This window comes from Corvus cornix, chromosome 4 (genome assembly GCF_000738735.6).
Source record: "Corvus cornix cornix isolate S_Up_H32 chromosome 4, ASM73873v5, whole genome shotgun sequence".
In the NCBI taxonomy this organism is placed as follows: domain Eukaryota; kingdom Metazoa; phylum Chordata; class Aves; order Passeriformes; family Corvidae; genus Corvus; species Corvus cornix.
The window spans coordinates 4,171,288-4,195,143 of NC_046334.1; the positions used below are offsets into that span (position 1 = coordinate 4,171,288).

General features: G+C 39.7%; 1 long non-coding RNA gene across 1 annotated transcript in view; it reads right to left on the minus strand.

Annotated features, from left to right (window-relative positions):
* LOC109145599 overlaps window positions 1–23,856 on the minus strand; it is a 31,636-nt gene that overhangs the window by 2,398 nt on the left and 5,382 nt on the right. The window contains exons 2-8 of the long non-coding RNA XR_005601868.1: window positions 22,500–22,601; window positions 16,983–17,301; window positions 16,435–16,562; window positions 9,324–9,432; window positions 9,077–9,230; window positions 8,599–8,761; window positions 241–442 (exon numbers count right to left, since the gene is read on the minus strand). This is a non-coding gene — a long non-coding RNA (uncharacterized LOC109145599). The remainder of the gene's footprint in view (window positions 1–240; window positions 443–8,598; window positions 8,762–9,076; window positions 9,231–9,323; window positions 9,433–16,434; window positions 16,563–16,982; window positions 17,302–22,499; window positions 22,602–23,856) is intronic.

Genomic DNA, 23,856 nt, shown 5'->3' on the forward strand with positions numbered 1-23,856 from the left:
GCAAAGCCGTGCGGGACTGCCGTGGCTCTCCCCACTGTCATTCAGCTCATTGGTGAAATCACCAGCCATGTAAACATATTTTGTCTAAAACTGGAAAGTGCAAGTGTGCTTAACCAAAAAGGTATGAAAGTCCTTCGTCAAACAAAAGGGGCCTTTTTTCTTTAATTGATGTTACTAATTCAAAGATTTGAGCAACTTCCCTGCTGCCTTGCTCACCAAAATATATACATACACACATACCTTGCTTTGTCCTGCATGACTGTTTTCAGATTTTAAAGATGACTTTTCCTAATTCTTATCAGCAACCTCCAAATCCACTTCTGGTTTCATTGAAGTCTATGGAGTTCTGATATTTGCATCAATGGGACATGGGTCATGCCTTTACATAATCTTTGCAATAACAAATTAATCTCTGCTCTAAAGTTTGAGAAGCTGTAGTGTGCTGTGTAAAAAGAAAAAAAAAAGGACTATTAGTAGCCCATACATAATAATAATAAATTACAAGGCACTGTTCCGTTCCCTTGACAAATATTTATTAAACTGATGCATTTATGACTATAAAGCAGGGTTTGAAAAAGCCCAAAATATTCTAGTAAATAATTGATTATATGGAAACAATACATTTCTCATTATTCTTAATTGAAAAAAAAATTAAGCCTCCCACTAATAAAGTGACTAGAAATATTTTACTTCTGTATCTAGAATCCCAGTGGAAAAAACTTGCAACTTGAACACAGATCAAGTCTTGGGTAACTCTCCTTTGCTTTCAGAAGGATTGTGTATTCTTTGGTCACAAGCTGACAGAGTGCACTCTGTCAAAACCAGTCATTGCTTCATGCTACCATATGCTAATTTCTTTTTTGCCTACGTGATTTATCTGCATGACACTTCCTCCTCATTCAAAAGAGACAGTGAATTTTCTGCAGACTGAGAAATCCTGATAGTCAGTTTGTAACCTTGTCTCTCACAAAGAGGAAAGAAGCTGTACTTGCACTCTGTTTCCCTTCTAATAGCACGCAAAAAGATCCACGTCTGGCAGCCGTGAAAAAAGGGGTGACAACAAAGAATGTGCATTCATAGTTTTGCATAAGTTTTGACAACTGAGCATGAAGTTTGTAAAAACTGTGAGCAGCACATATTTGGAACACTGACAAAGCACATGCTTACTGTGTAATCCTAAACCAGAAATTTTAAAATAATTTTTTTTTCCCTTTCAAATCTCTATTCATACTGTCTAGTTCAGGCAAAAGAAATAGATGGCAAAACTACTAACAAAAGACTTCCTTTCCTCTTCCATTCCCTTAACACGTCAAAATACTTTGGAAGAGACGATTCAGATCCATGTTACCAACTTTTAAACAGCCACTGCAACTAATGACTAGTAAACCTTACTAGCCTTGGATCCTTTGGTAGATATGCTGGGGATGAACTCCCCACTAATCCAGATCAGTACCACAACTTTTAGGATGATTCTTTAAAACAATGGAACAGCTTACCATCATCACTAAGTAATTTTAGGTTAAGTCAGAAATAAAGTGGCTTTTAACATTGTCAAAGCAGCCTCTAAAACTTAAATTTAGATAGAGCATTTGCTGTTGTTGAGAACATGTGTTTGGAGGGAGCACTGAGGCTAAAACTTCAGCTTTAGATTTACATGCTTTTGTACACTTAGACAAACAAACCATAAATTATCTTGCAAAAGGGAAAACTCGACACTGGACTAGAATCTTGCTTGGTATCTAAGGATACAGCTCAAAGTTGTCTTATCAGTGTATAGTTAATTTTGGCTATTGTCTCATTTTTATGCATGCTTTACGTTCCATCACTTGTGAAGAAATAATATCTATGACGAGAAGTATCAATCCCTAAAACAGAGTAGCACACAGTTGCAAAGTATGTTGGAGTAGCTGAACAGAAAATTAATTATGTCAACTTAGCACATCAGCTTAACTGCAAATGTTTTGTCTCCCACTGTGTGGCTCTGCTGATAAACACTGCTGGCTGGTAATCTTTATTCTTGTGAAGCCTTGTGTCTCTACACTTTTAGATTTAGTGATCCCCACTGAGCTTTATAACCCATCTATCAGTGATATTGCACAGTGTGTGCATGGTGGGGTGGGGGACAAACCTTACAGCCCCATAGAGCTTGCTGGTCATATTTGATACAGCAATTGAATGAGAAAACTGCATGCATGGACTGGTCTTTGTTTAAGCTTGGGAAGCCCAGCCTCACCAGGCTGCAGGTACTCCAACAATTCCCCGTGGGACCCTGCCACTGCCACCCGTGAAGAATGAACAGAGACTAACTTGATGTCTTAGAGAAAAAGTAGCCACCCACCCCAGTGCAGGCTCTGGCTCACCCAAACCAAGACTTTGTTGCTCAGGCTGTTCTGACATTATTTGATTTACAGTTTCTATCCTCTGCACTGGATCTCAGCCCCTCAAATTGTACAGCTGACACGAAAATTGGTTCATTGAGCGAGAGCCTTTTAAAATCACCTCGAGAAATTGTTCCCTCAAAAGAACCACATTTCTCATAGTTCCTGGTGCATGTGACACTTACCTCCACTTACTTTTACCCCACCTTCTGACAACCTTCCCTTGGGCTCCTTCCTGGGTTTTCTTCCTACTGCAAATGAATACTTTTTTTAACTAAGTCTGTGCTAGACTAGGACTTATTCTTTTAGATACTTTGACTCCTCCTGCCATTTGTCATCCAATAATGTTTAGTGAACTTGTAGAATCAAAAATAAGTTGCAGCAAGCCCAGCGCTCAAAGGAAATAATTTCACGTACTTTTTCTATTTTCCTTTCTTTTCTCCCCTATTCCCTTTCCTCATACAAATGAAGTAAGAAAAGAACATGGTCAACTATGGCAGCTGGTGTGGGGTCAGTAGCTCTGACTGAGGAAGCTGTGACCGGTCAGGAGAGATAGTCCCGAAAGAGATCATCTTCCCGAAGCCCGGTGTCTTCCCTCAGCTGCTGGCAGGAGGGCCCGTGCAGAAGCTGTCAGCCCTTTAGTGATTGTCAGCTCGTGATTTCAGCTCAGCTCTGCAGGGCAGCCTCCAGGCCACACCAGAGAGAGAAATGAGAGACCCGTGTAGCTGCCCTGCGCGAGGTAGCTTTATAGGGATACAGGGGGTGGGTATCAGAGGGTAAGGGCCAATGGGTTACAAAGTCTCCCGGAGGACTCTGGGTCTGTCGTCTTCTCGCCGCAACTGGAAAGTGGTTGCCTTTCCAGGGGAGTTCTGCCGGGAGATTGCAGCAATCTCCTTATCTCAGCAGGCGTCCCCCCAGGGCGGGGGCTGGGCATACCCCACAGTCAACAGTTCCACAACTTCAAAAACGTTACATATGCTGTACATAATAGCTAACTTGTGGGGATCTGGGGTTATTTTGAGGAGTGGATTTAATTTAAAAAATTAAACAGTGATGATGTGCAAGTAGCATTTGATATACATGCCAAAATACTAAGCCATATATTGTTCAGGATTTTAAATTCCTTCCTTGTGCTTGTGCTGAGCAGCAGTTCATCCATCCTCAATTCACTAAAGCTTTTCCATTTCCATTTCCATTGACAATTCCAGTTGCTATTCTCTTTTATCCACATACACAGAAAACCAGCTATTTTTTGCCACCAGTTACCAACTGCCACAGTTTGCCTAGATATGAAATTAAATTTCCTCATCTTCTGATTTAATATCAAGTCTAAACCCTGGCCCAGTCCCATTTGTTAGGAATAGTCACAAATCCCACAACAAGCAGTGTTCTCCCAGGCCAGCCGCAGATCTATTTCTGTTCCCAGAGCATCAGGAGACAGTGGAAACAGCACTGTGATGCAAATATCCTCACTCCTTGTAGTCCTCATGTCATTTTCATTTCTTTCAATGCTTTCCACATGACTTGTACCCAAAAATCAGCTCTAAATCTCCTATAAGTCTCATTTGCACCTACAGAGAAAGGTTTGCAAGAGCAAGCACCTTCTTTCAGCTAAAATCATTCAGCTCCAAATATATTAGAAAGTCTGAATATCTCTTGCTTGTTCTGTCACTTTAAGTAACCATTTTTGTAGTAATTTCGAAGACTTTGGTTGACTGTCACACAACGCCTTATCTAATTGTAAAAGGCCAATTACCTGGCACAGCTTTTAGCTGTTAGCATTCTATTTATCTTGCACCAGAATTCATTCCCCATCTAAGAGCAGACACAGTCATTTCCACATTTTCATTCAAGAAATAAAATATAACAGTAATATCATTTTCTGCTTGTCCAATTCTCATTTCCTTCCTTTCTATTGACGCTAGTACCCAGCTTTGTCATTTGCAAAATATGGTGTTAAATGTCTGTACCACAGTGACCTGCCTCTTTTGGTTCTCAAGTAAAGACCTACTTATCACAAAACAACTGATTCAGTTCTAAATGTCACCTTAAAATTGAGAGAATCTTTGGATCTAAGCCTCCATAGGGACATGCAGAATATGGTGTTAGAGGGATTGAAAAGGGAAGCTGCACCATTTTGGAAAAAGCGCTTATGAGAACTGTTACTCGCATTTTAAATCTAAGTTACTGTTGTGATTTGGTGTATTATTATTAAAATACTGTGATATGAAGATTATCATACTGTAATGTTCTCAATAATTTTAAATGTTTCTATTAATAATCATTAATTTAATGCTGTCAAGTAGAGATTTAAGCTGTTTTGGCCTGTGATAAAATTTCAGTCTCTCATTGTCACATAGCAAATACACCTTGGGGAAGGTTCTTTTCTAAAGAATTTAATGCTGCAGTTCTATATGTCAGGTGTTGAGTGATATAAATTACCCTAAATTATTTCTGAAAGAGAAATCCCTGTTAGAAAATGTACTTTAAAAGGTGAAATGAGCTCATTAAACTCCTGTAAGCAAGATATCAGAATCCTACCTTCTGGCCAAGTGAAAATACCGATTCACCACTAATCTTTTGAAAAGCTCACCAAAAGAGCTTGAGATCTGTAGCAGAGTTCAGGACAGTTCACTGCTGGCAATTTCATGGCAATGACCCACATTTTGCTTTAGTGGATTTCACGCTTTATAGCTGCTGCATCTCCAAGAATGGCTTTTGCTTTCTGAAAAGATACTGAAAGTAGTTCATGTATGTTCTGGCATTTTACAAGCTTTAAAGGCTGCATATTCACACTCCGGAGCAAAGCAATTGACTGACTCCCTTTTTACCCTTGTCTTACATAAACACTGAAAAATCACAACTCCTGTTGGACCAAATGCCAACAGTAGTAGGTAAACAGAAGATGCCACATTCACTTCCATGTAATGATTTTTTTCTATGTTAGATTAGTGTCTGCAACCCTTTAAAGATCCTTTTACAAGTTACAATGGATTTATACAGGAAAAAGAACCACTTCAAATGCAAGAGAGTGTTGCTGAGAAATTACTTGGGGAAAAAGCTGATGAATAGAATAAGAAATCTTGGAAATATCGACTGCAACAGAAATAACTAGGGAAGGTCAACATAAAAGTATTAGCAAAATTTGGTAGTATTGCTTGGTGTCATAATTCCCTTCCACAAAAGAGCTTTCAGAGTAAATAGAGTGAGATCAAGGCTGCCCACCAGGAGATAAAATATTTCTTATTCTTTTTGATGAAATCAGAATTAAACTCTCAGACTTGTTCTCATGTAAGAGTCTTCCTACTGTGATTAATCTGCACTTTCTCTGAGAAGGTAATTAAAACCATCACACTTTTACAGAAGATTTTCAGAAAAAAATCTGATGACTTAACAAGTACTAGTCCCAGTGAAAGGCACCACCATGTAGGAAACTCTCAGGAAATGGATACTCCTACCCTTTCTGATCTGGGAGTTTGCTGCTTTGCCATGATTTGAGCAGCAGCTGAATTTATCCCTCTAAACTCCAGAGGGTTTTATTATATCCAAAAACATTCGATCCTCCTGCATGTTTGGTCTGATTGGCAGCACTTTCCTAATTAAAAGATAATCACAGTATTTCAGAAAGGATTAAAAAAAAATCCATTCATGAAATACCCTGTGTGCCACTCTACTGCAAACAATCCACGCAGTATTCAAGGATAAATCCCAGGCCATGGGCAATGTGGGGCTCATGTGAGTACGAATGAGGCTCTTTGGCTGCAAGCTAGGTATCATTTAAGCATTAATACTGTTGTGAGTGGTGACCTTGCTACGATGCTATTGCACCATGGTTTAGTTAGATGTGATTAATTTCACATAATCCTTATTATTCTAAATTAGATCAGCTTGCTCCGAATGAGCAATTTCTTTCTTTCAATTAGAATATTAAATCATTCTTCTTCCTTTCTAATGTTTTGCATAACATCAGCTAGACAGGGTGGCGTCATGTGCTACACAGCAAGAGGTTTGTGCTAGTGCATTTCTGCTGCTTCTATTGCTGTTACCACCTGCTGTCCCCAAAAATAAAATTTAAAGAAGGGGATGTATGTGCAAACACACAGATTTCAAGGTACAGGCAGATTCCAGGGGGTAATTCTTATAAATAAACTGGTTTTGGACATTTAACTGAAAGCATATTAAAAATGCCAGGATCAACAGCATACAGAAGCAATTGAATTTTGTGCTTTTAAGGGTTTGGGTGATGGTGATGACTTCTGGGACAGACTGGGTAATTTATTTTCAGTTAATGTATCTCCATGAATTGAGTGTCACTTAACGTCACATAAGGTTAACAGTAGGAATAGGTACAATTTGTCACACAGTCACAGCAGATTGACAAGGTAGTCACTGGGCTGGCAAAAGCATTGGCAAGGAGAAGACTGAGGGGAGAGAACATGAGTGGGAAGAGATGGAGTCTCACTCTCGCAGTCCCTGTGGGCAAAAGGAGTTTATCTTCCCCTTCAATCACCACTAGGTTATACCTTGCTTTTAAATAACAGGTTAAAAGTGAATCTAGCTACAAAAGAATTAAAAATATTCAATTATTGAATAACCATATGTCATAATCAACTAGAAAAAGACATGTTGAATTTTCATTGTCCATTACAGAATTTCAGTCTAAGGCTGAAACAAGAAAAACCTCTCCTAGGTAGATGCAACCACCAAGGACCAGAACTTTGGAAAATTTTATGCACTGGGGCAGTATTAAACAACAGGAAGCTTTTATAGGTACCTAAACTGTCCATAAGAGAAGAGTTATTTGTAGAGGTAGCAACTTCTTCAGATTACTCCAAGGATAAAAAAAGTCAAGTAAGTAAGAAAAAGCATTAAGGATTTAATTGTGTAAAAAATCCTGGGAATCTTAACTGAAGTGCAATGGAACAATCTGATCTTTAAACAGTGTCAGTATCAATAAGCATTTTTTGGCACCATTTATTTTTCACATTACAGAAATGTATTCAGGGCCACTGTGGTCTTTGTTTTGTACGAATGTGAGTGGTTTACAAAGTGAACACCAGGAAATATATCAGAGGAGTTTTTTCCTGAACGTAACAGAGACAAGAAAAATAGAACTGTGAATCAAATCTTTGCCATTTAATATTTCATAGTTATTGTTATATTGTACACTGCTCACCATGGACTTCTAGATCATTTTATATGGAAAAAAGGTTCAGGAAATATTCAGCCTATTAAGAAATCAGTGGCAGAGAACTCTGCATTTTTTCAAGGAGTGTCTTGACTGTGGCTCCAAGGATAGTTCCAGTCCTTTACAGGGTAAACAAATTATTTAGTTGAAATAGGCAAAGACGTTTGGCTAAAAAATCCAGTAAATCAGAAAGTCTTATGCCTGAACACAAGTTAGAGGTTTCCCAAATCCTCAAAAGTTAAACCACTTGTTCATTAAGCACCTCATCCATGTTTCCCTAGTAGTGCAAGGAGTTTTCCAAAACAGCTGATTTGTTCAGACAAATACGCCTTACACAAGCTTTTGTGTTTGAGGGGGCCACAGGTAGCAGGGCCACAGATGAGGCAAGTGCACAACTCCTCTTCAGTAAATTCCTAGAAGAGTTTTCCTAAGGTGTGAGCTTTCCTGTTTCCCCCATATCCAGAACAAACCATTGGCCACAGTCGCAGATGTAACATAGGTGAACAAAGACTGGTTTTAACAAGGAACTCTTCCTTATGTTAGAAAGGACAGAATAAGGACAACAGTTAATGGCAAGTGCTTGTGATGCCTCTGGAATGCAACCTGGCATGGCCCACAGACTCTGTCATCAATTGACATTCAAATGCTTGACAATGGAGAGCAGTAAATGCTGTTAAGGGGAAAGCTGAGGTACAGAGAGAGATTATTTCCTAAAGGTTATTCCATAAACAAAACCAGGCTTGGCATGTGGGCATTAGACCAGTGGTTTTTCCACTAGACTACAACTCCCCCATCACGAGAAATTCATAGCATAGGTTTGCTCTTCTTTCCATCAGCTCTTGCCTAAGAGAAAGTGTGTGCTACTAGACACAACGTGCACCTTGGCATGGGGAAGAGAGTTCTCGTCTAAAGAATTCCTCCTTTTCCTAACACCATGGCCCATATCCCATCCTGGCAAGCTGGAAAACTCATCTGTGTGGAATCATTTTAGTTTAAGAATCAGGAAAAGTCAACATTTTTACAAAGCCTTACCAATGCATCAACCTATGCAATACCAATATGTTGAATGTGAGATGCAGTTCTGATTACTCTCAGTTTAAAGACAATCAAGCCAAGCTGGAAAAGGTGTGGAGAAGGATGATTAACAGGACCAAGATTTCCCATGTCCAAAACTCTTCAGCTTGAAAATGCACGACTAAAGGGGAGAGAGAATAGGAGACTAAGAGAATAACACTGAGTGACAGAAGCTGGTGAATGAGCATGGCTGTTTCTTAAAACAAACAAAGCAACCAACCCCAAAACCAAATTAATTTCCCTGGTTATGTTTTCTGTTTTCAAGCTGGCTACAGCGTAAAATATTAAACCCACAATTCTGAGAAGCCAAATAGTGTTTTGTTTTCTAGGTTATTATTCAGTCCATTATGTTGAAATATTAAATGTGATGAAGGAAAAAAATAATAACTTGACCCAGACAAAAAAAAATAGAGATGGTAATTAGTAAACATCATACCTTGTCATTCCCAGCTCCAGCAAGCTGCCAAATCTCGATGACTCGGGTTTTTGTTCATTGCTGACTTCAGGTTCTAGGCTAACAACACTTGACAAGCTTTGGAAATTTCTCTTCCTTGGTTGTTATCCACAGAAAAGTAAAAATCATCCCAAACCTACAAGAGTCATTGAATGTGAAAGAGAAAAGCTTTTAAGACACAACTAAGTCCAACTGTGAAGTGTCCCTTCTGTGTCACTGCCCAGCCTACCTGACATCAGCTGCTGCTTCAGTCTGAGCCCCCGGCACAAGAAATGGAGCAAGAGCTGTGTGATGGGAGACAGCTGTGCTGAGGCCACTGCTGTGAAATGACTTCTGATCTGCTAGGGAAAAACAGACCAGGAAGACACAGTAACCAGACAAACTGAGGCTTGAGGAAGACTGAAGGAAAAGCAGGATGCCTGCAGGAATCTTTTCCCTAGTGCAGGCTCCAGCTGACTTCCTGTCTGGAAGCCCACTCCTCTGCCTGAAGGCCCATTTATGAGTTACGTTCACAAATGGCAGGAACCTGCTTCATCTTGTGCTGGTGGGACATGGAGGGATGAAAAAACATGGGATAAAGGAGAGAGGGAGCAGGAAGTGGTTACCGGACATGGAAATGGTGTTTTCAGTTACCACTGATTTTAAATGACACAGCTGAACTTCACCTGTGTTCAGGAAAAAAGTATTATTTTCCAATTTCTCTGTCTTGCACATCCTCAAGTTATGACAGTCAAGCTATTTCAGTGCAAAACTGAAAAAGATTTTTTAATTTTAATTTTTAATTTTTTAATTAAGCACCAACATTGTAAAGAATGAAAACCACCCGATGAGGAAGTCACTGACTGAAGAATTGGTAATGGAGTTTTTTGATAGCTGTCCAAGTGAACTGTTATGAATTGATCCTGTAGATTTGGATTCCCTACAAATCAGCTCACCACAAATGTTATCATTCAGTGCAGCTCAGCTGCTCTTTGCAAACCAATTAAGTATGAATGCTACAAGAAAGGAAATTTGGGTATGAAAACATGATTGCTTCCTGTTGCTTTAAATCACATTGCTTTATATCAGTCCTCATTATTTATTCTTATCTTTTTGCCTTTGACAGAAAGTATCATTGAGGACCTTTTCTTATAATTTCCATGTAAAAACAAAGAGTGCATTTTCCAGAAGATGCTATTATGGATTTTTTTTTTTAAATTTAGAGGCAAAATAAGTACCACGGCAATCAGACACTTGGCATTTAATATGTGATAAAATTTGAGACCTTCAGAGAACCATCAGCCAGATTTCAAGACTTCATTTGAGAAGGGCAGATCCATCTTTTCTTAGCTTTATAAAACTCTGCTAACTCCAGAGATTACCCTGTCCCCTCACGTGAGCTTCTACAGAAGAGCACTGCAGAAAACTTAGAACACATTTTTTCTTGCCATCTCTCAAGATGTCACAGAGCCCTAGACTGGAACTCTTTCCCATTTTAATATGGTTCACTGAAAATATTGTTATAGACACAAGCTAAAAGCCTGAAACACTACAGGCAACCAGATGCCTAAGAAATGTTTCAGGAGAAAGGGTTTCACCTGCTCCTGAGCCACATCAGTTTTTCCCAGCTAAAAGTAGCTGCTCATCTTCTTAAGTATTCTTGGTGTGCTTGGAAAGAGCTGTCAGCTTCTCTCTCACACACTGTTTTGTTGACTATTTATTGGAAAAAATAGCTCTGGAGGGAACCTCACATGTGTCATTTGTCAGTTCTGTTCGGTTCTTATTTAAAGGCATGACTCATTGAGCTGAGGTATACAGCATAAATAAAAAGCATGTCAGACAGCAAGTGCTAGGTTGGCCTGGTATCCCTTTTTGTCCTCTGTTCCTGTCACTTAAATCCCAAAAATTTTGCTTTCTTCTGACCACCATGCAGCTCTCAACCCTCTGGGAATGAGAAGAGAAAGCCCTAACCTTTTCCAGTACCACAGTCCTTTGGGAATCTGGTATAAATAAGTAGCTATTATTATTATTTCACTGCCCTGTCTCAGACCTCTCACAGGTAGCCCATGGCAGCCAGGCTGAGCCTTCCCTGTCACAGGGGCTGCCCCATGTGAGGGCTGGCACAGTGGCACCACCAGAAAGGATACCTGAAATGTGAATGAGCTCCTAAGAAACACTGCAAAGTAATTAAAACTGTAATACTGTGATGACAGACAAGACAAATACCCCTGAACAAAGAGATTCCTTAATGTTGTCACAGGCTGAGCGTAGTAGCGTCAAAAACTTGCTCTAGTTAGCTGGCATGTGGGAATTACTTTATACTTTTTTATTTTAGGTAGATCCATTCCAGACATGCCTTTTCCAGGTATTAGATTTACTATGCTTAAAACATTTTCAATGAATGCTTCTTTTGGCTGAGCCTGAATTCAAAGTTGCAGTAAGAGCCATTGGGTTCTTCTCTCTGTTGTGAAACAAGGTAATACACCTTTGAAAATAGGCCCATGTTGTACAGCTGGGTAAAGGAAATTCCTTCCCACCATGCATCTGCTAGCCCTTATTAAACTACTTAGATTGGCACATCAGGACCACAGTAAATATCTCTCCGTTTTGAAGTCTATCATGGGGTAAACACAAGCACCATCATTTACTAATGAAACTGAGTTCTGGGGCAATAAAGTTTTCATTATAGCAAACAAATGGATACTTATTAACTTTGACTCAAGTTTATGCATTACTCTGATTAAAAAAAAAAATTTTAAATAATTGGTAGGAGGACCAAATCAGCTTTTTTGTGTGTGTGTGTGTTAACCTTGTACACAATGCCTGCCCTTGGAAAATAATTCTCCAGTTTCCTTTCAGCAAACCCATGTAACTGTGTGCCAAAATGGGATTTCATTTGGTCAACCTCGATTACTTAACTGGGTCTTTTCACTGATTTCTACATGCCAAAAATTGCAGCTCAAAGAATATGGTTTGTTTCAAGGAGCTGTGGTAGCAGCCTTTCCCTAAATTAGCAAAGTTATTTCAGTTATCACGTTTGTTATCCCAGAATAATGATTAGGATCTGGTACCATTGCCCATGGTACACAATCTGTACTTATGGCTGGCATATTTTCAGTAAATAGTTTGACAGCTACAGCTATCTAACAATAAATATTCTTCCCAAGACTGAAAACTTCAGTACATGCTTTCTTTCTCTTACAGTTCATGGCTAATTTCTAATACAAGACTGATTGCATTCTCTCTTCAGGTTTTTACATACGGCTCTAGTTGACACAGTGATAGTCCTAATTGATTTTAACAATATTTTCTAACCAGAGCTGGAAATGTCATCCAATTTATTTTATAGGTTTATGGTGAATTTTTTAAATGAAAAAAAATTAGCACTTGGAATCCAGTTTTGAATGGAATTTGCAGTGAAACTACAAGATACAACTCAAGTGGGTGTGTTCCAGGTACCCTACTTTCAAGTGCCATGTAACTATTGCAGCACTGGCTTATCTTTCAAGACCTTTTCCAGTAAAAACATCAGGAACAAATGCATGCACAAGTTTCCAATGCTTTCAAAACTCTAAGTTACCATCCTTTAATTGGGGGATTTGGAGAGACAAGAAGCATTGAGAGGCGCTCCGGCTTAAAAATAACCCACAGCATTTCCATTTCATGTCTCAGAAAGATTTGGCAACAATTGTTGACATGCAATTCAAAGTAACTTTGTTTTCAACTTTCAGGATGCAACTGAGGAAGCAATTGCTTTGGTGGCAAACCTGGCCTAACGAGCTCTTGATTTTGCCTCCTGCGCCCTGCTGCGCAGTTGTCTTGTGGATTCATAGATTTCAACCCTACCACTGAGACAGCAGCCAAAGCACAGAGATTTAAATGAGGATTTAAAATTTTTCAGGAATATGTGGCTGATGCCATTACCTTATGAAATTATGAAATAATTTTTTTAAAGGTTGGGACCAAGATCTTAAACTGGCTTTGGAAGCTGGCAAGGACATCCTGCAGGACTGTGAAGGTAGCAGCAGTATATTTTTGGAAAATAAGTTTTGAAAGAGTCAGGTAAGTTTCTTTGGTTCATGTGGACAACAGATACCATCTTCCTATACACATCCAGTGATACAACTGGAGGTGACCAGTATATGCATGACCACTGCTAGGTCCAAACAATGAGGACTTTTACAAAACCGAAGGATCAGGCTTTTTGAACACCTGTGGTTAGCAATAAATTCAACAGGAATGCCAGGAGTCTTCCAATTACAATCAGCAATGCTTCAGTCACACCGGGAAATGAGAAAAACAGCCAAGAATTTGAATTTGCCAACTGCTTCTAACCTCAACATTTGTATACATGCAGATGCTATTTCTGCCAGGAAACTGGGAAAACTTGGTTTTGGTCATGAAACCTTTTTACTTCCATGATAACTTTCCTCCCAAACTTCAAATTATTATTTTTTACTAAGAAAAGGCAGCTCAGAATAAATTATAGAGAAGGTATCTACAGAGCATTCATTTCAAGAGATAATCATTCTCACTTTGCCACCAGCAGAAACTTAATGAAAACAGCAGGTGTTTGGCAATGTCTTACAGACTTCACATAAGCCTGGCCCAGGAGATGTCACCAATCCTGAGAATCACAGTAAGAGTAAAATCCTTGAGGCAATATTCCTTCCTTCTCTAACTTTTCAAACTTTTGAAAACAGCTAACAACAACAACAAAAAGTCAGTAAGAGTGATTTCTGCAAGCATTCCTAGGTTTGTTTTCAGCTGAAATTATTTCCCCAGGAAACAGCACTTATTTGTATGATTCCAATGGCAGCTAGCTGCTGGAACCACTTCTAATTACTATCCTGTTCTTCACTGGAAGGTGTCTTTTCCACAGTGCCCTCATGTTTTTACAGGTGGACCTTATCTAAACTTCTTCCCCTTAAAACTGGTTATGTTTGGCAACAGAAAAGAGACAAGGGGAAATGACTGACCACATTTAAATCTTTAATCTCTCAGCCCAGTGAAAGGCAGTCCCTGTTTTTGAGCTGCTTAAATAACTTTGCTGCATTCCCTCTGAGAACAGTGTCCTCCCATGCTGGAACCTGAGTGGAACATGAAGAGTCTGCATATAAAAATTGATATAAACACACATTGTCAGGCAGAGAGAAAGGCACGTAGAAAATAAGGTATCCTCAGTGCTTTGGAGACAGTGAGACGAATTAGCACCACCAAGAGAGTTGAAGTCTGAGAACAGAGCAGGGAGAGAGAACAGTACCATGCTTACCATTACCATCCATTTTGGAAGCATTAACTCCACATATTTTCACTTGTCAACACAATCAGTCACAGAGGAGCAAGAATAACCCTTACAGCATTATGTTTGCAAAACTGTAATCAAAGCTTCCAGTTTTCTTCTAGTTTACTGAGTCAAATAAGTTTTGAACTATTAGGCTGGACTTAAGTAGTTTATTTTTCATACTTCTCCCTCAGGGAAACACCTCTCTTACAATGTGCTAATACTTGCATTGACAAACAGGGTTTTTCCTAGACCTGAAATGTCCCAGGACTTTTTTACAAAGTCAGGCTCACTTCTCAGAAGAAGGGCTTCTCTTGAAGTGATTCCCTCTCTGATTCATTTCCTCATTTAAGTCTACGCAGTGGCAGGTTATAAAGCCCTCCTAAAGCTGTTGGTGAGATCACAGTGATCTAACTCACCCAGTGGCTGCGATGGTACAGAAAGGTTGCTGAGCTCAGACACCTGCCCTCTGGCACACCAGTGGGTGAGAACTGTTCCCAAATGGAAATGTGACCACCCATACTTGTGACAACATTTATTTCTGATCCTGTCCATGAAGAGGGCACTGCTCATATTCTAATGCTCTAGGTCAGTGAACACAGGGTGAAGGACAGCAGAGTAAGTACTGTTTGCTGTCACAGAGCTGTGACAAACTGGGGAACTGCTGACTCCTGCAGTGATGCTCACTTCCATAAGCTCACTGCTTTCAGGAAAGGCTCCTTTTCCCTGAAAGAGGCTTTTATTTGAACACTGGGCTCCATTAATTTTGAACTAGGTACCATCTCCCCACTGCTGAGTTGAAGAATCACTGCTTTTATTTCTGCCTGAGATTTGTAGCTGCTGACAGACTCTTCATGAGATATTTCTTGAAATTTCAGTCATAAGAAGGCATAATCATTTCTGATTTGTTAAAAGCATATATTGCCATGACAACCTAGCATCTCTTTTTCTTTAAAAAAAAAGCCAAAACCAAACCAGTAATAAGGTTATCCTGCTTTACATTTATAGCCACCTCTGCGTATTTGAAGTCAATCATCTATAAAGCATTAGGAAATACTTAAATTGCTGGAAATTTTTTTTTAAAATTTTCTTGTTACTGAGCACTTCTACAAAAGTCTGTATCAAAACAACCCTCTGGTGGCAGCAGCAGCTTTGATGGTAACTTTGTGCTGTCACCCACAACTCAAACCAACCTATAAAAAGGAGTGACCCCTCTCCAAGAGGCACACTAGGAGATTATGTTGGCATTCAACAGCTTCTTCATGTGCAAGGGCAGGTGTCATTTTCTTTCAGGAAGGATTTAGAGAAGTTGAGTGGCAATAAACTATGAAAACATTCTGCACTCTCAGTTCTTAGATAGAAATGCATCAACATTTGCTTCGCCCTATTTGGTACAACTAAACGCTTCCTTGGCTTAGGGACTTCATAGCAGCACCAGGATCCAGACAGTAATGCTGCCTGGGGAGGACACTCCCTTTCCAGCTCAGAGAGCCTGCAATACCCACACCTCACCTTCTCTTGGACATGTTTTTTAATAAGCACCACAGGGGCTTTTATAGACATGACTTAGAGGTCATCTTATCTAATTAGTAAGGCAGGGGTTCACCAGTACGTTTACTTCCAGCTACAAGTTTCCAAAAAACACAGGAGGACTTCAACACGTTTCAACACATGCTGCAGATCATAACAACACCCCTGCTTTGTCTCGACAGCAATCACAGAAAAAAAAATACTGGAGACAGTCCAAGATTTCCAGCTGGTCAGATACTGCTTTGCAATTAGTTTCAAGGTCTTGAACAGCATTTTTATCCCCAGAAAGGACGCATAAGATCAAGTCCAATCCCTAACCCAGGCTACCACTAAACCATGTCCCTACATGGCACATCCACACATCTTTTAAATACCTCCAGGGGTGGTGACTCCATCACTTCCCTGAACAGCCTGTGCCAGGGCTTGACAACCCTGTGGGTGAAGAAATTTCTTCTAATATCCAACCTGAACCTCCCCACATGCAACTTGAGGCCATTTCCTCTTGTCCTGTGTCACTTGTTACCTGGGAGAAGGGACCGACCCCCACCTGGCTACAAGCTCCTTTCAGGCAGTTGTGGACAACGATTAGGTACCCCCAAGCCTCCTCTTCTCCAGATTAAACACCCCCAGTTTCTTCAGCTGCTCTTCAGACCCTTCACTAGCTCCATTGCTCTCCTTTGGATGCAGAGAAAAGGACCAAAAGTAAAGGAAATGGGAAAGAAAGAGTTACTCTGAGTCATTCATCTCTGTCGCAAAAAAATCAAAGTTTCCATTAAATTAAAGGGGGGGTGGGGGCGGGAAATCACTTGTTCCTTAAATTGAAAGATTAGTTAAGAATTTTATTTCATTTAAAAGTTCTTTACGAGGGAATGTTAGCTCTGCTCTTGGAGGCCATTATTCTTACAGCTTAGAATTACATCTTGCTGATGGGCGTTCAATACAACCCACCTACTCCCTTGGTTCTTCTTAAAATTCAACTGCAGTTATTCATGTTCCCATAAAGGAGAGGTACAGAATTATCAAGATATACAAAAGAATTACCAGCCACTAAAAATAATTAGATCCACCATGAAATGCAGCTTCAGAAAAGCTTACCGATTCTTAATTGCTTTCCTCCACAAGTGGCCGCCTGCATTGTACAGCTCGCACTCATTAGCCAGTGGCGTTTCTGTCACCTCATGGGGCGCCATCGTGTGAGCAGCACAGCGCCGGCTCCTCAAAACTGCGGCAGCTCCAGCCGAGGTGTGGACTGAGCCCTTCACTGGGATTATCCAAGGCAATTGGCTTTGAGTGCTCAGCCACCACATCGTGGGAGGGACGGCTCCCAGGCAGTGCAGCAGCAGCACCACCCTCTGCAGAGACCACAGGGGGCTGGAGGCTCCATAGGTGGGCTCCAGGCTATGGAGAAGTGTCCCTGGAGAAAGATAAGGGCATAAACTGCCTTTGGAAAAAGACGGTGTTCTTTTCATTTTTTTTCCTGTTCCACTTTTCTAGTCGTATCCTCTCACAAAATCCAAGGGAAAAAAATCAACTCCCCTCTAGTTTCCCTCGGACTCACCTACACAAAGCCCAGAGAATTTAATCTGAAGTGCTGCGGCTATCAGGAGGCTCCTGTTTCCCAGACAGGGACAAGACAATTACTCCTGAGGTGGCAATAGTAGCAGAGAAGTGATTGAGTGACATAAGCCCTGACAGTTCCAGCAGGAGAGCAACTTCCCAGGCTTCAGAGAAAGGTGGAAATCTGACAGATCCCTGTGGGGAAAATTCACTTCCAGCTCATCTCAAAGATGATGCTCAAAGCATATACATGGAGGCAAAAATGTCAGGGAAACACCAGAAAAAGAACCCTTTGTACCACCTCAAAGGTCTGTCCCCCTGGAGTCTTGTGCCTCACCTCCAGCTAAGTTCAGCCCCAGTGTGTCAGAGGAAGGCAGGAAAATGGATTCTGTACCACTCACGGCTGAGGAATGAAGTATTCCTGGCCATGACAGGAGAGCCACCACAAGAATTTATCTTAATAGAGACCCACAGTGACTAAATGGAAAGCAAGGGAAGCAACTCCAATTACCTCATGTAATCACAATTTGAAAACGCTGAACATAAGAGCTTAATTCAAATAATGAATTCCAGTTTTAGCTTGCATCTGCGTTTTTTAGCAGTTTGTTGTTTCCAATTTTCTCAGAAACCATTGGAATTTGCAAGTAAAACAGGAGCATAGACACTATTGAAACCAGTGCTACTGTTCTCAAAACAAGAGGGCAGCTTTACATATACACATGTTAAAATACCAGCCATGGAGCTCAACACATATTTATTGCATGGTCAGGTGATATGTTGTTTAAAAAGTGCAGGTTATGTTCCAATTCCCATTGAAATAATACTACCATAGCATTTAATATTTACTAATTAAACCAACACTACTTTATGACTGTTCTGCAGAGTTCCTCAGGAGCATCACAAGCACGCACAAGTCCCTCAAGGTAGCATTTTCTATTTTCCTTGTCACGCTCAGAACCTGCCTTTTCCTGGGCAGGCACAGGTGTGCCCTGTACAGGGGGCTACTTACACGATTCCCTGGCAACGTCTTCTTTAAATTTCCTTCCTTGCTCTTGCTTCTAAATGAGCACAGGCTTTGTGCACACTCACTCCCAGACTTCAGCAGCTACAAGGTCACCCAGATTATCTTCTTTTCCTTTACTGGGGGCTGAGGTAATTCAGTTACCTCGGGTTCACCTTCAGCCATGAACACATGCAGTGTGTAACACACACCCTCTGCTCCCTCAATTTACATCCATAGTACACGGTCTCTACTTCTAAGAAGACATCTCAGAGATGTCTTGCATTCTAAAAAATGGTTTATAGATTTTTAAGCTTTCCATACTTTAAAACAGACCTCCATCCATACTCCATGTAAACAACCCATGCATATCCTGCTTGCATATAAACTAGGAATTCCACTGAATTCTCAGGGAAACTAACAGAAAAGCAATTGTTCAAATTTACATTACATTTAACTTGAAAGTGCTTACTTCTGGTTTTTGCTAGGATGAATTTCCTCATATCATTACTTTTAAGAATGCAAATGATGTTTCTTTACTGCTGATCATCTTTATTTTTCTTTATAGCAATAAAACATTAAATATTCACACACCTACGATTTCTGAAACTTCTCTGCCTTTGGAATCTACATAAAAAAACTCAACCTCTACTCTTTTTAAAAGAACATCCTGTTTGTAAAACATAACCAGTTCCCAGGCCTCGAAAGCAGCATCCCTTTCCACAGGCCGATGGATGAGAACCATAACAACACACGATGCCCATGAGTTGCTTGGCTTCAGCAAAGACAACACCACGCACATCACACCAGCCTCTGGCCAGAGTCAACCAAACAGGCTCAACTCCTGTTCCTGGGCAACTTTGGAAATTAAAGGCTTGGGTGAAATTCTTCTCTTTTCATCTGCTGGGCTAAATCAGTGTTTTCACTGGCTCTGGCTGGCCGAATTTATTTATTGGTACATTTGTCTTTGCACTGCCGGGCAGCAATTGCAAATCTAATTATTGCTAAAGTGGCTCTTGGGGATTATGCACAGGTGTTTTGCTTAATATTAAATCTAAATAAAAACCTCACTAGCAGGGACCTGTTCATAACAATTTGTGACATGAATACTCTCAAGGAGAAAAGGCACAGCTTTCAGCCCCCTCTCCCCTCCAGTCCCTTGTTATTTAATTCTTCAGGCAGTAGCACTGTGCAAATCAGCAATCATCATCACACCATTTCCAGGTAACAGTTTTCAGAGTTGCCAAGCAAGCGTGCTCAAGTGGGGCTTTCCCTCTCTAGCACTGCTGACAGCAAAAACCCAATTGATTTGTGAAGCTTTATCTCAATGGGACAGCTTTGCTCATTTTCCTCAAGCCGTGTTCTCAGTAATATCTATATAGTCCCACAGATGCAACTGTCAAGAATAATAAATAATTCCATTCAAAAAGCCTGAGAAGGAATTGAAAATAAGCCAAAATGCTTAAAAAGCAATTTAAAATGTGTTTGCTACTCTATGAGGCACACCTTTTTTTCTAAAAATACATAAATACACAAATACAACAGAAATTGCCCTTTTAAAAATAGTGTAGTGTTTCTAAGTAACACCACCAGCATAAAAGCCTTGTAGTCTTGAAACAAACAAATAAAAAGAAGTGCTGGAGTCTTCAGAGCTTGACTCCAAAACTGTGATGCAAAGAGCACAGCTGTGACCAATAAAAATATACTCTAGAAGGTGTTAACACTCACTGTTCTTCATCCCGTGCTTCAAGATGTGATATTAAATCTCTGTATAGGTTAGAGGGGTCTTAAATGAATGATTAGCTCATTTATTAGCAGCTGTGCTTCTCTAGCTTTCACAGTAATTTATATGACCTGATCAGAAAGTTATGCTCAGAGAGTTTTTTAATTTTCAAGCTTTTGCTATTTCAGGGGAATACGAATGCAGAAGACAGGAGAAGAATAAAAATATGTAAGTTTCTTTTGCTGACTTTAATGAGGCTTTTGCTTAAATTTTAGCTTCTTCAGAGACCTGGCCGTCTTTTACATATTTTTAATCAGACAGTGATACTCCCCTTTTAGCCCCATTCCTGATTGCTTTGCCAGAGGAACAAGAATAACCCTCCAAAGAGCCTCCTGTTGCTGCCTTCTACAAGGTAATGAAAAGAAATGCCCATAACAGGTTTTGCCACTTTTTCAGTCTAACAAGGAAGAAAAGCAAATTTCAAACAATTTGGCCAGTGATCAGCCATCTTCCACAGGTTTTTGACTGATTCAATCACATTCATTCAACTAAAATCTAAGGTTTACAAGCTTTTTTCCATCATGAAACAGTTCTTTAGTCTTTCCCTTAAATAAAATAAACTTGACCAATAATTCGCAAAGGTGGCAATTTCATTTTTTAGCCAGTGAACAGGCACGAGAGACATATACTTCAGTCTGTAGATGAATTTATTGTCAAGAAAAGAAGGTGTCTATTCCTTCTTTCATGAAATGAGCTTCTCCTGAAATAAGTACCAACCCAAATCCTTTAGATATTTTTGTTCTAGAACAGTATTTAAAATCTAAAATCAGTGAGGGGCGGGGGAGGAACTTCAACTGTACCATGTCATGACTTAGTTTGGATTCTCAGTACACTCGGAATGTAAAAAAAATTTGAAATATCTGTTTTAGAAAGAGAAAAATGGAGAAACAAGATACTGAGAGCGTCCTGTAAATACCACTGGCACTTAAGCCATCTATTTTTAGGGATGGCTGCAATTGATTTAGCTGGGTTTTTTAAATAATGAATCAACAAAACAATGAGTAAGGAATAAGAGTACAGATTAGAATAGCAGTTATAAGAGACAGTATGTTTTCCATGATGATAAAAGCTACAGAAATGCCTTATTTTAGCTCTTGTTGATTAATTATCAAGTAGGACATTCTAATACCGTTAGAAAATTGCTACATTTATCATAATTCTTTCAGTAGTGTCAGTCACATTTGTACTGTTATTGAACCATAGGTATTTCTGTTTCATTACTGTGGCTAGAAAAATGTGTGTGGGCTAAAACTATAGTTAACTAGAGGGGAAACTGTGTTTCAGCATAGAAAATCATCTTACTAGTAATACTTTCTTCCTCAGATTTGTGTGCATAATACTGAGTTTCAACATCAAATGGAAAATACTTGGAGAAAATACAGTGATTAGCCTGAAAGCATAACTGGCAGTACAAACCCACTGAGAAGATCACAATTTTTTTCCCAGAAAAATGTGCAAAGTCAACAAATTTGTGATTCTAGCCGGGGCAGGAGGTAATGGTCATTTGGGTTTTTTGAATGCTTAAAGAAGGTATAATCAGACTTGTTCTAAATCTTCTGGGGGAAACTGGAAATCAGTTCAATGTCCCATCTCAAAAAAAAATGTACCCAGAAAAAGGACTGCTGACAAGTCCAGGTGCTTATTTGAAATTACTCAATTGCCTCAGTTTGTAATGTTTGAGTAGAGGCTTCTTGACAGTTTCACATTCATGATTTCAGAGCCTTTCACTTCTGTTCTAAGAGTATCTGGAAGAATAGTCTTTCACAATACTTCACTCTATCCACTTTGTCCAGCTCTGATAACAGCAGATTGGTAGACAGAGAAAGCAATTTTCTGCACGTTACACAACTTCAGAAGAAATTTAAACAAAATTTCACTCTAAAAATGAGTAGAAAATTCAAATTGTGCCTGGAGTGAAAGACTCATTTATAAAGTCAGCTAGCTTGGTTCTCAAGCTAGAGTCTCACACTCTTCCTGAACCATTTCCTTTGTAAAAGCCTCACCTTCTTAAGAAACAGATTTTAAATGAGCTTCTCTGAGTACCAAAAAGGGGGATGTTAGTCAGTCTCCAGGAGGAACCATAAAAGAAAACCTGAAAGCATTCTACAGAGCACTGGGAGAGAAGGACATCTCATGTACTGCTTAGAGCCATGGCATTGCCAGGAGAATGAATGAACTTCACACAAGTCTAAGGAAACACAACTAGACAAGGTAAGTCAAAAGCATGAGAGTGAACATGGAAGGTGTCCTCACATGAGGAGATTCAACTCACCTTCTGACGTGATTTCATCAGGTCTTTAAAGATTAAGGTTTTACTTCAGGGCAACTGAGGGTGGTTTTGGCATCAAGAACTTTGAGCAACTTTACCACTGACCTGCAGAAGAAAGACAAAGTGAATCTTTTAATCATCAGCTTATTCCTATCCCTGGATAGCTGACCTGCTCACCTACTCCAAACCATTTATATTTAATTATGGAGGACTCCTGGTCCAAACCAATTTAGGATTAAAAAACAAGCCAATGTGATGTAGTGTACTCCACATAAGCAATGCAGAAATACTCCTTACCTTTGGGCCAACTGCAGAGTGAAAGGCAGCCTGAATTTCCCATATCCCTCCCACTAAGCTCTGAAGCCCATATTCCTGTGGCTCTGCTTTTAAAATCCTGTTTCTTTGTATTTTTATGAATTTAGAATGCGGGTAGCTATCAAAATATGAAAAATATTTTCTTCTTTACCACATAAAGTAGATCAAAAGAGCAAAACATTAGCAACTCATTCAAGTATTTCAGTGAACAGCTCATCCAACAATGATTTTTATGCATTTTATAGCCTCCTATAAATTCTCAATATAAAATCTGATTGACAGTTCTTACAGAGACTTTAAAGAGGTCAGAGTTTTTACTGAAAAATTAGAAATATTGTTCAGTTCATATAAAAAGGTAACAAAAGAAAATCTCTAATAGCAAAAGCCTGAAGAACCAGACACTTTATCAATTAAATGGAAAGCACAGCCTAACAGATTCATTTATTCCAGGAAATAGTCATGTTGAGTTTATCTTACTGCCAGAAAGAACCTTTCAAAAGGTACTCACGTAACAAAAGAGTAAATGCAGCTTGCCAAATAATTAGGTAGGTACAGAGGAAATAGCCAGCATTTTTGGAAGTCATAAAAATTGAAAACCAGCAGTAGCCATTACACTTGATTTAAGGGAGCTTCAGCTCTCTGGGAACACACAGCCTTCATGCCTGAAGCAGACTTGCAAGCACACACCAGCACAGAGCAGCAGGATGCGAACTCCACCACAGCCTGGTTAGATTTTACTTCTCAAATAAGTTTTTAATAACTCACTGACTTCATTTCATTTCGATTTATGAGATGAATGAGAAAGGCCATTTGAGATGCATGGTTGCTGACATCACAAGCAACTCAGCAATTGTAGATTCTTCATTTGTAAGGAGATCAAACTGCCAAATGCAAGGAGGTGGAGAAAGCAGCAGACTGGGGAGGGGGGGAGGTGGGAAATAAGGTGTATGTGTGACTACAGGAAGATCATTTGCTATCAACAGCTGATAAATTCTGCCACGTACATGCAGCATCACCCAGTCTCCTCATGCTCCTCTTCACCACC